A 17152-nucleotide genomic window follows, 5' to 3' on the forward strand; every position below is an offset into this window, starting at 1 on the left:
CCATTGTGCTCCAGAGTAGTGACAGAAAGTTTCATAGGAGGTATGATGATATATTTTCCAAATAATTTCTCTGCAACTTGCTACTCAGGACCATTAAGAGAAACCTATTTACTTTTTAAAGCAGAGTTCCTCATTGCTTTACTAAAGGAAAACATTAAAGAAGCACACACAGAATAGTGTAAACTAAATATACTCTAAAGGAGACAATGGCCAAGTCTGAATTACATTATCTCAAGAGGAGTCACTGTAATTATAAAAGCTACAAAGAAACTACATTACAAAATTCCCCTGCTGATAATGGTGGGTTAGGTAATTGAGATGAATCCTATAACTCGGATAAACAGAAAAACTGGAATACACATACACAATCTGGCCTTTGAGGATGCTTTTCTCCTAAGAGTATTTTCTGATTCTTAAAGAGGAGGTTAACAGGCTGAGAAGCACTTCTGACAGGCACTGGTTAAAGAGATAAAAGTTATATTCCAAGGCCTAGCATGGAAGGACCACGCTTTGAATTGGGACCCTGGAAAATACATTACACTCTAGGAGGAAGCACGATCCAGAAGTATACTGACATCCATTTTAGAATCATCTCAATCCCTGATGCTGGATTAAGGTTATACAGGATTACTAGTGCTTCCAGTCAACTATTAGAAGCAAACACAAATCTTCACCATAGGAAAAAATCATCCTACGTCTGAAATTATTTAGAAAATTTTGCATCTACAACATCCATTGTTCAAATAAAACTAAGCACATTAGGAGGCAAGATGGCATTGATGAAAACTAAGAGAACTAATAAACTCTAGAAATCAATGAAGAACTTTCAAATAATGGAGTTATCAGACACAGATTCTAAAATTATTATATTTCATATATATACCAGGGATTGGCAAACATTTTCTTTAAAGGACCAAAGAGTATCTATTACAGGCTTTTGCAGGCCACATACAGTCTCTGTGGTATACTTTTCCTTCTTTTTTTTTTTAAACGACTCTTGAAAACTGTAAAAAACATTCTTAGCTTACAGGCCATATTACATGGTCATATTTGGTCTAGTTTAGCAATCTATGATTCTATACAGAGAGAAAAAGACAAGACTAAGAATTTTAGCAAAGAAAGAAAAACTAACAAAGAATGAAATGAAAATTCTAGAATTGAAAAATACAATTATGAAAATGAAAAAGTCAACAGATGGACTCAATAACAGATTTGACACAACTAAGAAGAAAATTAGAAAAGTAAAGATTGGTCTGACAAAATATCCAGAACGAAGCATGGAGAATAAAAAGAATGAAGCTAGGAGAGAAATGGCAAGAGCCACAAAAGATACAGTGAGAAGGTAACATCTGAATAACCCAAGTCACAGAAAGAGAAGAGTATTTAAGGCATAGAAGACGAAAGCTGAGCATTTTCCAAAACTGACAAAAGATACAAAGTCACAGATCAAGCAGCTTGAAGAATTACCAGTAAGATACACAAAAACAAAACCATACCTACGAACTGCAGGGTAAAAATGCTGGGAAAAAAAGAGAGAAAAGTCTTAAAAGCAGGCAGGGAAAGAAGAGATTACTCTGACAAGAGCAAAATTAAACTGACGGCTGCCTTCTCAATGGAATTTGGAAGCCAGAAGACAACTGATACCTCCACGAGCTAGAATTCTATACTCAGCAAAAGCAGTCCACAAAAAGGACAAAATAAAGTCATTTTCAGAGAGACAAAAATGAAGAGAACTACTCCCCAGCAGACCTATGATGAAGAAAATGCACTGGCAAAAAAAAAAAATGATTCCAGATGGAGGCTTCTAGACGCAGAAACGAAGGAAAATGAATGAAAAACAGGAAATGTGTGGCTGAATCTACATGAATACTGACTATATAAAATAGTAACATTAACGTCCCATGAAGTTTAAAATATATATAGAATTAAGATACATTACAACAGAACTTAAGTCTGAAGCAGGGCAAATGAAGTTATTCAAGTGCTCTAAGTTCTTTGCACTGTCCGTGAAACTGCAGCAACAGACTTGACAGATGAAAGATGCATTGTTATAATCTCTGATTTAAGAAAAAAATAGTAAAAAAGTGTATAACTACCAAGCTAACAGAGGGGAAAATATTAAATAAAAGGATGGAAAAATATATACCATGCAAACACAAACCAAAAGAAAGCTTATGAAGTTATATTAATGTCAGATAGTAGACTCTGAGGCAAAAGCATTAGTAGAGACAAAAGGGCACACTTCAAAATGATAAAAAGTTCAACACTAAACAAATATGCTCTTAATAACAAGCCTCAAAATGTATAAGGCAAAAAGTGACAATAATAAAAGGAGAATTAGATGAATCCACAATTATGCTGTGAAATTTTTACCACAGATCTTTCACTAGTAGACTAAGCAAATAAAAAAATAAGTAAAGACACAGAAGATGTGAACATAAGGCAGCAGAAAATCAATGAGCTAACTATAACTGGTTACAATAATACAGAAATATTGAGGGGAGTATGTCTCAACTCAAAGATATTCCTCTCACTTGGTTTCCATCATTTAGATTCAAAGAAAAAAACCTCATCTAGAAATGAAGTAGATAGAAAGACAAAGACTGAAAATAGTTTTAAAATGTCAGGTGTTTGGTTGGGGTGTCAGGAGTGGGAGATAATCTATACTCCAAGATTACTACAAAGGTAAGACCAAGGAGAGGGTCATCCATAAAAGTAACACAATGAACCAAAGCCATAAGAACAAGTCTACAAACTGGCTTGGTAATGATACTTACAATATAGTGAGCAATCTTCATACTCACTAGACCCTAAAAGGCAGGCATTATTATTATCCTTACTTTACTGATTAGGAACTGAGGCATTAAGATGAAGCCAACTAGCCCCAGATCTCACACTTAAGTAAGTAGCAGAATTGGAATTCAAACCTAGGTCTATCTGATTCTAGTACTCTCTGCTATACTCTACTTTGTGCCAGGAACTCTGCTGGTAACATAAAGATGAAAACAGATGGAGTCCTACCTTCAAGGAGCTCAGTCTAATACTGGAGAGTGGAATCAGACTTACAAGCACATAGCATCTGCTTTCTGCTTTATGAAGAAAACTTAGATCTTCATATAGGAATCCCCTCAACCTCTTTATCTGACAGGAATGATAATGATGATGATTGAAGCTCATGTTTGAGTGCTGACTACATGTACCAAATATGTAAATGGTAGCAAATATATCCTTCTACATGCTTCTTACATAGACCATCTCATTTAGTCATCAAGCAACCAGATGAGGTAGATGCTATTATACTCATTTTACAGATTAGAAAACCAAGGCCCAGAGGAGTTACAAAGGTTGCCCATGGTCACATAGCTGGGAAGCAGGGGATCTGGGATCTGAAACCCAGGCAGCCTGACTATAAATCTGTTGCTCTTTCCGACTAAGTTGTTTCCTGATATTAAGTTGGGAGTTCATAACACCCAACAGTTTCTTTTTTCTTTATAACTAAGGAGGCAAAAAGGAAAAGGTTTTCCTCCAACAGGAATTCTTGATTTCTTAAACCTTCTCCACGGTCTCTCAGCTTACTTGCTCTTTTTCCTTTTCTTCCTGATCCTAGTCGGGATGTAACTGCTGACCTTTCATCAGCCACCTCAATTCACTTATCCCATCATCCTTTCAGCCTATAAGGTCTGGCAAACATTCCTATTTTCCACAATTCCTTCATCCATTTCCTATACCTGAACTTCTGAGCTCTGCTGGAACTCACATGTCCATGAGGACTAGTGTCAAAAAGCTTTATTCGGGGTGTGGGAGGTTCCTTAAGCTAACAGTTCGAACACAGACACCCATTATTAAGGTACATAGTCTCTTGAAGACTGCGTATACGTATACAGCAAAAGAGATGTATTAAGAGGAGGCTAGAGATAAAACATAATCTTGAATATAAAGCTAGGTATTTTGAATTTGATTCCTACAGGCAATAGAGAGCTACTCTAGGTCTGTTTCTGGGAAAGGTCATGACATAAGAGCTGTTGTATGTCTCAGGTAGGCTTAATCCAGCAAAGTGTACATTTTCCTGATTCAAGGTACTCTATAGGTCCAGGCAACTCTTTGGGGCAACTGCTTTACATGCAGAGACTCAGACAGCCAGGCTGCTTTGGTCTTTTGGCTGTGCCATCTCCACATGGGGCCACTTAAGTCACAGTAGCGGGAGAAGAAACAACTGGAAGAGATTGCTCAACCTTGCCAGCAATCAGGGAAATCAAAATTAAAACAAATAACTCCTTTTTTCATCAGATTGACAAAAAGAAAGTTTGATAATACAAAATCTGGGCAAGGCTATGGAGAAAAACAATATTCTCATAAATTGCTAATGGGAGTTCATGAATTGGCACAGCCACTTTGGAGAGCGATTTGAGGAGGAGCCCGTTTGGAGAGCAAATATAAGATTTATTACATTTAAAATATATATACCTTACGACCGAACAGCATCTCTTTGCGTATCTACCCAAAAGAAGCATACAGGTACCCAAGGAGGAGGGTACAAGGACCTTCATTACAATAATACTGCAATAGTTTAAAAAAGAAATAAACAATGATAATGAGGAGAACAGCTAAATTGTTATACAGCCTACTATGGAATACTATGCAACAGCTAAAGGTATGAAGTAGATCTGTATGTTCAAACTTGGATAGGTCTCCCAGATGTACTGACTGAAAAACAAGTTTCATGATAAACATGAAAGACATGATTCAATTTTTTAAAGGCATAAAAATAATATTATATGTTTTCTCGGTATACACTTATCTAGGTTTGGGGGAAAAGATTTGAAGGAATATATACCAGACAATAAATAGTAGTACTCTCTAGTGAAGGAGAAAGATCAGGGCTGGTGGTCCAAAAGGAATTTTAGCTTTATTTGCAATGTCCAGCTGAAATGTTTTATTTTCGTATGAAGAAAGCATTCCTCTATTATTTCTATAAACAAATTATTTGAAATTTTTTCAAAACTGAAAACATACACACAAGTATGTGAGGGTAATTTTCTCCTACCTTCTCATTTAAGAATGGCCATCATCACTGGACTGTACTGAAATTCTGTAACCCTTAGCAACTAAGGGTTGCAATACACATAGTATACATTCCAACCTTTTATAATCATGAAAAAATTAAATTAATATATTCAAAGATGAGTTTTATTAGAATGCCTTGTGAGAACATAATAAGTACTAATATATTTGATATAGAAATAGAGCTTTGGGGTTGGCCCTGTGGCCTAGTGGCCTTTGGCGTGCTCTGCTTCGGTTCCCCAGGCGCGGACCTACACTGCTTGTTGTGCAGCCATGCTGTGGCGGTGACCCACATAGAAAATAGAGGAAGACTGGCACAGGTGTTAGCTCAGGGCAAATCTTCCTCAGCAAAAATAAATAAATGAATAAATAAATAAAAATAGAAAGTAGAGCTGAGAATAAACATTTAACTTATAAGCACTGGAAAAAGAGTAGAAAGTGATATAAATTTAACAACAAAAGACTCCCAACATAAGGACCTCTATGGGAATCTGAGAAATGAATGGGAAGTGAAATACTTCTGTGTTTTCACTCCACTCCTTCGAATATGGCACTCATGCTCTCTATATCCCTATGATGATGTTCTTATTTATATATAAAATATATATATGATACATGTATGTTTTACTTTTATTACTTAATGAAGGCCTAGCATAGTGATGTCTACCCCACACACAATACCTGCTCATTGAGTATTTATAGAATAAATGAGTGAATATATTTGACTTCTGAACACTGTAATTGCTGCTCAGACCGTCTCCATGGATATCTGAACAGATGAAGTTTCAACACAGGCACATTCAGTATTTCAGGGAAGGTAGCACTTCCTAAACTGTATACTCTGGAATACTGTTTCAGGAGATAAAACTCACGGATGTATCACAAAAAAGGGGGGGGGGTTCAATGGCTGTATAAATTATAAAATAATGTTATACTATATGCCCCTTAGCTCTTCACAACAAACTTTAAGCCTATTAATGGAAGGTCCGAGAAGTCCTACAATAAAGAAATCTGCTTCACACAGCATTCTCCAAACTTATTTTTCCCCGATATTCTTATTAACATTCTGCCAGTGTAAGAAATAACGCTTTGGGACAAGCCCATCCATCTAACCAAGATATATTTATAGGGCAATTAGTATGGGGAGAGGGGGCAGAGGCAGCAGAGACCTACTTGAATCTAGACTGGCATGAATGCAGGCATGTATAGCATAAGAGTAGTATTACGTGAATGTTCAAGATTCTACTTCATGTTTAAAAACTTAGGCTTCAAGAATAACCTACCACAACTAAGAATGATAGTAGGAAAATGTACCCTCTCATAAGAAACTCTGTTATTTGAAACTTTTTGTCCCTTACATCACATACCGAAGCATTATTTCATTTAAGACAAGGGCATTCAAAGGGCTCTGTAAGTATGAAATTTTACTATTAACCATAAAAATAATGTTTAAGAATTGCACAATTCCCCAACAGAATAGCATTTCTCAAAGATCACTGTTAAATTTCAAACTGCATTGTTAGAACTTGCTTTTTAAAGCACAGCTACCTGATACAGAAGCACTGTGCCCATCCAGAAATAACTTATTCGTTACCTTTAAAAAGACCAAGGAATAAAGATGATTCTTGGGCACATCACAAAGCCTATAATTCCTGTGTGCTACTCACAAGAAGACGTTTCAGAGCTCTACTACTCTACACTCATTTCCTGTATATACAAGTAAATTTCTAACAAGCTTGGTGGTCTAATTTTCCATTTACTAAACAAGGAGCACCTAGTGTATACCTGAGGCTAGTAATAACAACGATAAAAGTCAAGGGGTTTATGAGATTAAAAAAATCAATTAAAATACTAAAATAATAAGCACAACTTAGAGAGAAAGACCTCACTCTCACTTGGGGTAACGAGCAAGAAGAATAATGTTTGAGATGAGTCCTGGGGATGATCAAGACTAAACGTACTGAACATTACTGACAAAGATCCAAACTGCAGTGTCCAATATGGTAGCCCTCGTCACACAAGGCTACTGAGCACAATGTGGCTAGTCAAACTGAGACATGCTGTGAGTGTAAAATACAAATTGGATTTAGTAAAATAAAGAAAATAATATGTAAAATATCTCTTTAATAATTACTACATTTTTATCCTATGTTTAAAAATTTACTAGAAGAGCAACTAGAAGGATGTGCAGCTATGACATACAACTATCTACTGGGGCTTTGGGAGAAAAAAATAAATAAATAAAATTAAAAATTTACTGGATATATTATTACATTAATTTCACCTTAAATTTTTTTTTTCTAAAGGCTACCAGAGGTTTCAAATTACATACGTGGTATGTGGTTCACATTATATTTCTATTCAACAGTATTAGGTCAGAGACTTGAACGAGCATGAAGCATTCAGGAAACAGTAAGCAAACCAGTGTAGCTCAGTTAGGGATGTATATAGGAGGATATAGGAGATGAAGGGCCAGATGTAGTACTCTTGGGTGCTTAGATTTCCTCTACTAGAAAAGAGCCACTGAAGAATTTTAAGCAAGAATATGGCTGGAAGACATCTGCTCTTTAAAAAGATCACTCTGGAAGCACAGAAGATAAAATCAAAGAAAATCATACCTATGGGAGACAGGAACCATTAGTCAAGGCACAAGAAGATGGAGGTCTTATGAAATTAAAAGCAAGCCACCAGAATTAAAAAGGAGCTTCCACGACTAGACACAGTGACATATCATAGAAGTGTCAGCTGACAATGAGAAAAAATTAAAAATAGATTCTAAGGCCCAAAAAGCAGTCTGGAGCCTGTTTTATGGAGACAGTCTAAAATTTCTCAAAAGCCCTAAAGGAAATAGCTATATTTAATCATAGTAGCCTTGAGTACATACACCAGCACTGTCCCTGAGGCATGTGAAACTACAGGGGAAACATGCATTCCTAACTCATTATTTTCACCAAAAGATGAGGGTTGGGGAGACATTGTTAAATAACTCAGTACTAGTTTTTTAATTCTAAGATACATATTTCTCCCCACTTTAACATTTTTAAAACATGAGAGCAACTTTCAATCAATATTTGCACTTAACAGTGAGTTTATTAAAAGTGCAGAAAAGTTGAGAAAGGAGGACATCAGTGTAAGAGTGCTTGGCAAGTCTGAGGACAAATAAGGAAAGCTAAGCAGAGTAGCTGGAGTGAACAAGGAGGAGCGTAGTAGAAGATAAAGGGAGGAACAGAGATCACACACTGTCTAGTAAGTCATGGTGAAGACTTGGACTTTTACTCGGAAGAAAGTCTGTCAAGGAGGAAGGAGTGATCAGTTGTGTCAACTGCTGCAGATAGGCAAAGTAAGATAAGGACCAAGAAATGACCAGTAGATTTAACTGTGTGCAAAAACGAGAAAGGAAATATTTCCTAGACCAGAGCACCTAAAAGAAGAAAAACAGAAGCCAAAGTGGTAATGCCTCCTCCACCCAGTGAACAGCCATTTCAAAACGGCAAGCAACTGTAACAGACCAGGAAGGTGAGCTCTCAGCTAAGAATGACTCAAGGAAAGACAAACCCCCAAAAGACACCCCAAAGGTATTCAAATTAGAGAAGAATTTAAACCTGAAGAAAGAGCTAATAAGACAACGAGAAAAAAAGAATAGCATCCATAAAATGAAGACAAGTTATTAAACAAGGGTGGTTGTGGAAAAGCATCATTTAAGAGATTTCAAAAATGAATAATACAATGATTAAATTTAGAAATTTAAAAGATGAATAGCAGAATAGCAACTGATCACAAAAGTAGAGTGAGTTAGTGAGCTAGAAACTGGGAATGCACAGAATAAAGTATGAAACAAATGTTTAGAGATATTATGGCTAGATCCAGAGTTTCAACATCTGGAGTGGTAAGAGAAAAAGAGTTGTAGTTTTCAAAACGTAACAAATTTAAAACTGACGACAAATGGGAATTTTCAGCTTGAGAGAGACTTCCAAGTGCCAAGAAGGGGAAACAAAACAAAACAAAAAATTAGACAATTCACGGTAAACTTCACGGCATCAAGGATAAAAAATAAAACAAAACCAAAGCAAAACACAACTAACCACTAACAAGAAGAAAAATAGACTACTTAACGAAAGAATAAAAATTAGAGGGAGCCCAGACCTCTCATCACCAACGCTGAATGCATTAACTTTTTCAGTGTTAAAGGAAAAAAACTTTAGATTTATTGTTTTATATACAACTAAACAACTATTTTAAGGGCAAATATAAAGTAAAGCATTTTGAACATACAAGGACTTAAAAGTTCCAGGCGCTTGCTGTTAGAACTATTTATTTTACCAAGAAAATAAATGAATTTAGAAGTAATGAAATCCAAGTAGTAGAATGGGCAAAATACATGAATTAATAAATAAAAACCAGTAAAATGTACTGGAAAACCAAAAGCAGCAAGTACGAAAAATTAATCACAATTTTAATGTGTTTAATCACAATCCAGAGTTAAAATTCCATCAATAGTAACATGAGAGATGGAGGAGGGAGGAATGAGACACGTACTCTATGATAAATACTTAATTTACATAGTAAAGTACCGAACACAGAATCTTGCCCAGATAATATTTGCTGGCACATAATGAACCTAAGATCCTGATCTTTAAAATCTTTTTTGGCTCTTCTATACTTGTTAAATCTTAAACCAAAAGTTGGTTACCAGTACCCTCAAAGGCTATTTTTTTGTTGGTATTCTAAAAAAACAACTCCTATATCTCATTCTTGATTTTCTTTAAAGCCTTTCCATCTGGTCTCATCCATTTCCCTTCTACACGTCATTTTAAACCTTAGTAGTCAGCAATGCGTGGGCCCCACAGGTGGCATTTGTACTGAAGAGGCCATCCATGCCTTACCAGATAATAGTACAAATGAAGTGTGTACCTAGGCTTCATTCCACCTCTTTACATTTCAATCAGCTTTTTGCCAAATGAACAGTGAATTTAAATGTCATTCCAGAAGCTGTCTTTAAAAAAGATACGCAATGACTTATCTGTCAGATAAAACAGTACATCATGATGCTATCATAGTATTTCTCCCTTAGTCACCATCATCGGACAACCTTTAAACAAAGACATGATTTCAGATCATCCTAAGAAATATCTCTGTTGTTTCTCTCTATTCAACAAAACCATAAAGAAATCTTAACATAGTCAACGTTACAATTAAAGTGTTAACTAAAACATTTAGTTTTATAAAACAAAACTAAAAATTCATACTTGTTTTCCTGTTTTGAAATTTATATAACAGGAAAGATAACTTGAGTGGCATCAAATTTCAGATCTATATCAACAGCCACTGTGAACAACACAATTTATTAAATTACACTGCATATTTTCCTAACACCTAGTATGTCCTGTTGTGTAGCATTTTGTTTTTCTGTGACTTATGTCTGCTTTAAAATGACAAGTATAATAGATGATCTTCAACAGTCTCAAGCTGCTAATGGTTCATTTACTACTATTTTGAAAATACTTAAGATTATTAAAATATTTTCATATAATTACTTTTCATATAATGAGTATTTTCTTCATATTACTTCACTGCTTAAGTATCATTACCTAGTCTTTGTAAAATAAATCAATTCAACAATTTGATAGCACTGTATCAGTGAAAAATGTTGTATAATATAAATTAGAGGTTAGATTAACAGCTAAATACGTCAACCATTTAAGGAAATGAGGCAATACAATACATTCAAGTTAAAGAGCATGAACATAGAAGAGGACAGAAATAGCCATAAACGAATGACAATTCAGTCTGAAGACAGTACACTTCAAATGCACTGCATTTTAAGTCTATAGAGTATTAAGAAGGTATTTTTCAAATCCTCTTGGAGGTACATTAGAGTATTTTAGAGATTTTTTTAAATTGAAAAACAAAATGGCCATGAGATTGAGCTTTGTAAATTGCTTTGTACTTCTTATTCTTAAAGTTCAGAAAATATAATAGCACAATAAAGCTCATTTACAATTCAAAATAGTAGAATTTAAATTTAATAACTAGATTATATCAATCTCAGAAAACAATAATAATTACTTACTTTGGAGGCCCATGGCTGAAGACAATTGGCATAACAGCGAACAAGAAAAGCCATTTCCTGGGCTGGAAAGGGTAGTTTCCTTTTCAAACCAGAGCCACACCGATTGAGTATGCTGACAAAATTCTGTTAAGTTTCTTTTTACAAATCACATGCCATTTGCAGTGTTATATAAAGGCAGCTTCACCAAATCCCTTTCAAACTGAAATCAGGAGCTTTCAGTAGCTTAGAGTATTGTTCTAAATAACTGCACCAGTTTTCATCAAAATGTTCACTTTTAACAAGCAAATCACAGTAAATCAAGATGTTTATATTTCTGGCTCAGATCATACAGATATACATGCTTCCTCAGGCACCTGGCACAGACATGCACAGTGGTAACATAACAGTTAATACTGTATCAATCAAAGCAAATAAGGCACCATGCACCCAATCCGTGTTCCTGGATTCTGAGAAACCTTTCCTCTCTGTAATACAGCTTTGTCTTTTCTTCAACTTATTTCATTCTGTACAGCAAGCACTGCAGGAATTCTTCTGTATCAGAAGCAAACCACAACACTGTATCCTTAAGATGAAAGTTTCTTCTTTATATTCTTAACCACCAGAGGTTAAAAAAAAAAAAAAATCAACCATTGAGCAAATGGCAGTTAGAAGATATATGCTCTAACAGGTTTGTCCTGTAGAATGCCTGAGAATCTCCAAAATTAAAATTTTCTCTTTTCACACGCAATATTTACAGCTCTGCAGTACTGCTTCTTGTTCTAATGCATCAGTAAGACAGTACTGTTGATCTAAGTCTGGCTTTTCTGGTTAAAAATTTATATATGATGTGGTACAAAAACACTACATCTTCTGCTAAAGCAAGACTATATGTTAGTGTCTTAATTCCTACTGTCCTTGCCTGTTTCACAGCAGCTCCCTAAGGAGAGGCTCCTATTGATTCTATGCTCTGCAGTAAGATGAAATATCTAATAAAAAGGAAAGAGAGTGGGAGGAGAATAGAGCTAAAAGGATGACATCACCTGTATAGAAAGCCTTCAGAAACTGCATTAGATCAATTGGCTACTGTATCTGCAGATGTAGCCCAAAGAGCAATTTATTGAAAAGACACACACACACACACACACCCTTCTGTTACACATGTCAGCAAGCCAAATTCTATAAGAAAAAAATTGGCTTAAGCATCTTTCTATCTCACAGTTTTAAAATTCCATTTTGATTTTTAATTCTGTGCATTGATGCACAGCTTTATTTGGGAAACCATATTTCCTAATATTATTATTCAAATTTAACACAGTATAGTCCTCCCAAAGACAATATAATAGCTCTGGTAAGATACTCTTACATTGCAAATACATAAGGCAGCCTAGTTCTCAGATGTCACATATGTATTCGTAACACTACTAATTCATGGGTCTCTGCTTGCAAAACTTCCTATTTATCAAATAACTGGTCTGAAAGACATAACTTTCAGGACCACTCTAAATTAATATTAAGAATATCAAAACTGGCCTAAGATTTGTATGTAAATAGTAAAATTTAAATGGAAACAATAGAATTTCATTTTGCAAAGGAAAGCTGAAAAAAATCACAGGCACAACAGCCGACTTGCAGCATGCACCAACTCCTCTGAGGAAGATTTATCTATGCAGTATGGTCCTTTCCTACAGCCTAATGCTCAATTCCTAATAAGAGATCAGCAGCCAGAAAAACTCAGAAGCAATCAGAAGAAAATAATTAAACCTGCTTCCAAATTGAGTTTGGACTAAAAGGAAATCTCATTTTTTCTATAAAAATGACAGAAAAAAACTTAAATTTTGCCACACTCTCTTCAATCTGAAAACACAATTCCTCTAATACCCACCCTTATTCTTCATGCTTTTGCCACTAGGCATCTACCGCAGATACCCCCATACAGAGCTTGCACTTAAGGTTGTAATGGTGCCTCCCAATGGCCAAAGTAAGACATAGTTTCCAATAGTAAAATATAGTTAGTACACTTCCAGGCAGCACAATTATGAGAGTAACAATCAATGAACCAATCAAAGTAATAGAACTATTCTACTTTACTCACCTAACACCGTTTTGAGGGGAAGAGGTGTGCAACATAAGAGGAGAAATTATTACCCGAGAGACAGGTGTTATTACAAAGGACTCCACTGACTATCATAGAAAGAAACAGCTTGTCATTAGCCAAAAAAAAAATGAGTTCTTCAATACCCCCAGGCAAAGTATGAGTCACTTTTTCAACAACACTATGCTGCCAATCTGAATTATGCTGCTACTTATAAGACTAGAATTTACTTTAGTGAAACTAAGTACTACTAGTAGAACAAATTCAAGTCATGCTTTCAAAATATATAATCATTTACGAATTTAGGTTTCCACATAACTCAAGAATTATTATTTTCTGCAAAAATTTCAAAAGAATACACAAAATTTGCATTTAAATATAAAATTAAATCTCACAAATAGAAATAAGCATGACTAGTTTTCTAAATGTCAAACATGGAAAATATGCAGAGTATGATTTTCAAGCACCAATGTATTTTTTTCAATTTAATTAATTTAAATAAACTATAATGAGTTGGAATTGTACATTACATTTAACAAAAAAATGTTAAGCATTTAAGAGTAAATTAACTAAAATCTAATTTCAATCACTCATTTTTTAAAATAGAAAAATGGCAGTAGGAACTTTGTATGTAAGTGAAGCCAAATATTTCCTAAAGATAAATTTCTAAGACCTGCATTTTGCCCATAAACATTAGTAACATGACTCAAGAACATTTCAGTTTCAATACCAGACAATAACTATATTCATGTATAGTACCAACAGGGTAAACTGCAACCAAACCGAAAAGCAAAATCCTAATGGGCACCTTTCCCCTTCTTATCAATTATGCTGACAGCACACAAAGAAGGACCTCAAGCTGAGCAAGGGAGACAGCCATCTCTTAGCTGCTTTAAAAATCTGCTGCCCTGTGCGTGAAATGCAATCCACTAACACCACGTGTTAGAACTACTGTAGTAAAACCAACTCAATAAAGGAACAACTCTCTCTTCCCTTAGTTTGGCCTGTAAGTGTAGATGACATCATCCTTTTCCTTGTTCTACCAATCATCTCATAGTGTCTGCCATTCCAGGGAACTGTCTAGTGAACCTAGCATGCCAAAACCTCCCCGTGCAATAATATCATGAAAGAAAGAAACAGGCCAAATTCTATATTCAGCATGTGAATCCACCAGCTTCTGATGATACACTACACCACACTGTTTCTTCAAAAAATAATGACTTAAGCTCTTAATTACTGAAAGAAGAAATAAACATATTTTGAAGAGAATAGTCAGTAATTTATCAAATACCTAAAATATATGATTAGGTGAATAAATGATTTTTCACTTCCATCACTTTTAGAATTTTATCGTGATCTCATTCCATTGTCTTACCAATTCAAATGAAGTAACTGCAGCAAGGGAGAATGCCCTGATCTACACACTGTCTAGGAATTATCACCACAGGATAGCCATTTAAGAATACATTTCCCCTGCATATGAAATGCCATGATGCTAAGCCATATTGATGAAATCTTTAGCTTTTAAAAGGTCTTTTGCACTACCACAAAATAAAGCAATCAATGTATGTTGGCTTTGCAAAGCTTCAAACCATTACAAAATATTTTTATAAAAATGTAAATTCTACATAGCTAATAATTAAAATAATCATTTTATTGTATAATGTATAAACTATTTGTAAACAAAAATACAAACCACACATATGAAATCATATCGTATAGAAAGCCAAAGATGAGGTTCTGATAGTTACTAAACTATAAATATACCTTTTATTTCAATAAATAACAACACTGAAAAGAAGGAAAAAAAGGTCATCATGGATAAAGGTAAGTTTTGAGAGGATATTCATTCTAGACATTATGAAAAACAAAAAACCAACAATAACAAAAACCAGGTTTCTAGTAATCTCAGGCATAGTCATACAGTTTATTCTCCCTCTGCACAGTGAAATATTATAATCAAAACTTACAGAAGCCAAACTCAAAAGGAGGTGAGGAATAAAAGTAAAATGATGTAGTTTTACAAAATAAAACAAACAGGCCATTCATTTCTGTATTTTAGTTGTAAGTATTTGGTTTTTGAAATATAAACTGTTAAATATATTGTTTTACAGTAAAAATACTTTAATCCTCTTGGAAAATGAATAAATAAATGACACTTTACCGTAATGTGAGAGGTAACATACAAGCCCTTTTAAAGGATCATAGCAAGCTTTTCCACCCCTTCCCCCCACCTTGCTTAACCTGAACATCTGAAATGAATCTCTGTAGTCATTAGACATGGTTAACTCCAATTCCTGGTGCCCCTCAGGAATTCTGCTTTCAAACTACATCCTATCTATTCCTCAGCCTTTCTGAAGGAAGGGAAGCCAGTTATTAGCACTCTCCTCCTATTCTTCTGTAAGAAACAGTGTGTTTCAGCACACTGCCATCTACGTGCACTAAACGATCAGCACCATGCTGTTGAAAACCCTGTCAAAGCCACCAGCAGGCCACATATGCACTATGAAATATGATCCATCCTTAGTGAGTGATGGAGGAAGAAAAAGCAAAGAGGGAGAGGGAAGCCTTCATCATCAACTAAGGTGATGTAAGCTTCTATAATTAGAATCAGGGAAACTGAAGGAACAATAAAAAGGCACCACCAAGCTTCTACTTTCTTTCCCCTACATTGTGCAGTTGTATCAAGCATTTTTCACTCTCACACACACACACACACAAACAAAAGAATACACTATGCATATTAGTAATCAGTAAGTATGCTACATACTATATGCAGACCTAATGTAAAGTTTCAAAATACTGTATTATTTTCCTCAAAAAATAAGATCTGCCCAATAATTAAAATAGAGCTACGTATAAACATGACTGGAAAAAGAAATCTCATTTTAAAAATTAAACCATTGAAAATACTGTCTCCATTTGTAAATTTCTGGATTATATTAGAGATTATCTAATATTACTTCTCTAATTTTAAATACTGAGCTTTCTAGCACTATAAAAGCCAAATGCTGAACATAGCATAGTTACTGAACAAGTAACAAATCAAACTAAAAGGCAATAACAATCAGCATTAATCCGTTCGCTATGTCTGAGTAGTTATTCCCCTGCCAACTGGAAAGCTCTTGGAAATCATTATCATAGAACACTGCTATATTGATATCAGAGCTGCTTCAGACAATCTTCAAAAGAGCTTTCTTTAGCAATTATTGTGTAAAGTGTTTCAAGTATGATAAAAATATTTGAGATTCTGGTTCCCTGGGCAGATCCATATGAATCAGTGCCATCTTTAAGAGAGGGAGAATTGCCCCAGACAACCAGAGGGGTATGCCCTGCCCTCCTCTCAACACTCCTGAGTTCACACAGAGTGAATGATAAAGACAATTTCTTAAAATGACTACTTAGAAGTCAGCAATACTTATGTAGAGGCTTAAAAATAGTTTTCATATCCATAACTCAGTAATTTAACTTCTATGAATCAATCCTAACAAAAAAATCAGAGTCATATACAGATTTCTTCATACAAGTTGTTCACGATAGGAGAAAAATTGGAAGCTGCATGAGAATACTTTGTTACACTCATACAATATAATATTAATATTAATAATAATGTTTTGAGAAAAATGTAATTGCATGAGAAGTACAAAGGCAGGATATATAACTAAATATTTAGCATTACCTAAATTAGTAAAAAGATCTGAATTAATCACGATACATACATTTAAAAATCATTAGCAACACTAGCTATCTCTGGTTTTGAGGATTACAGCAAATTTATTTCCTTTTTAATATTCTTCTATATGTTTTTACATTTCTACAACGAACACTTTTTTCACAAAAATTTTTTTAAAAATCTGCTCTAGGCAGGCATTTGTTCTATTTAGTTTAATTACAATATCACCCCTTCACCTTTTCTCTGTCCATTTGTGGACTCAGGACCCTCTAACTAG

At 34.7% G+C, this 17152-nt stretch overlaps 1 protein-coding gene across 5 annotated transcripts in view; it reads right to left on the reverse strand.

The window, feature by feature from the left end:
• The window catches only part of RAPGEF6 (Rap guanine nucleotide exchange factor 6), a 199394-nt gene that overhangs the window by 92146 nt on the left and 90096 nt on the right, over positions 1–17152 (reverse strand). The window lies entirely within an intron of this gene.

The sequence above is a fragment of the Diceros bicornis genome, chromosome 1 (assembly GCF_020826845.1).
Source record: "Diceros bicornis minor isolate mBicDic1 chromosome 1, mDicBic1.mat.cur, whole genome shotgun sequence".
NCBI classification, from domain to species: domain Eukaryota; kingdom Metazoa; phylum Chordata; class Mammalia; order Perissodactyla; family Rhinocerotidae; genus Diceros; species Diceros bicornis.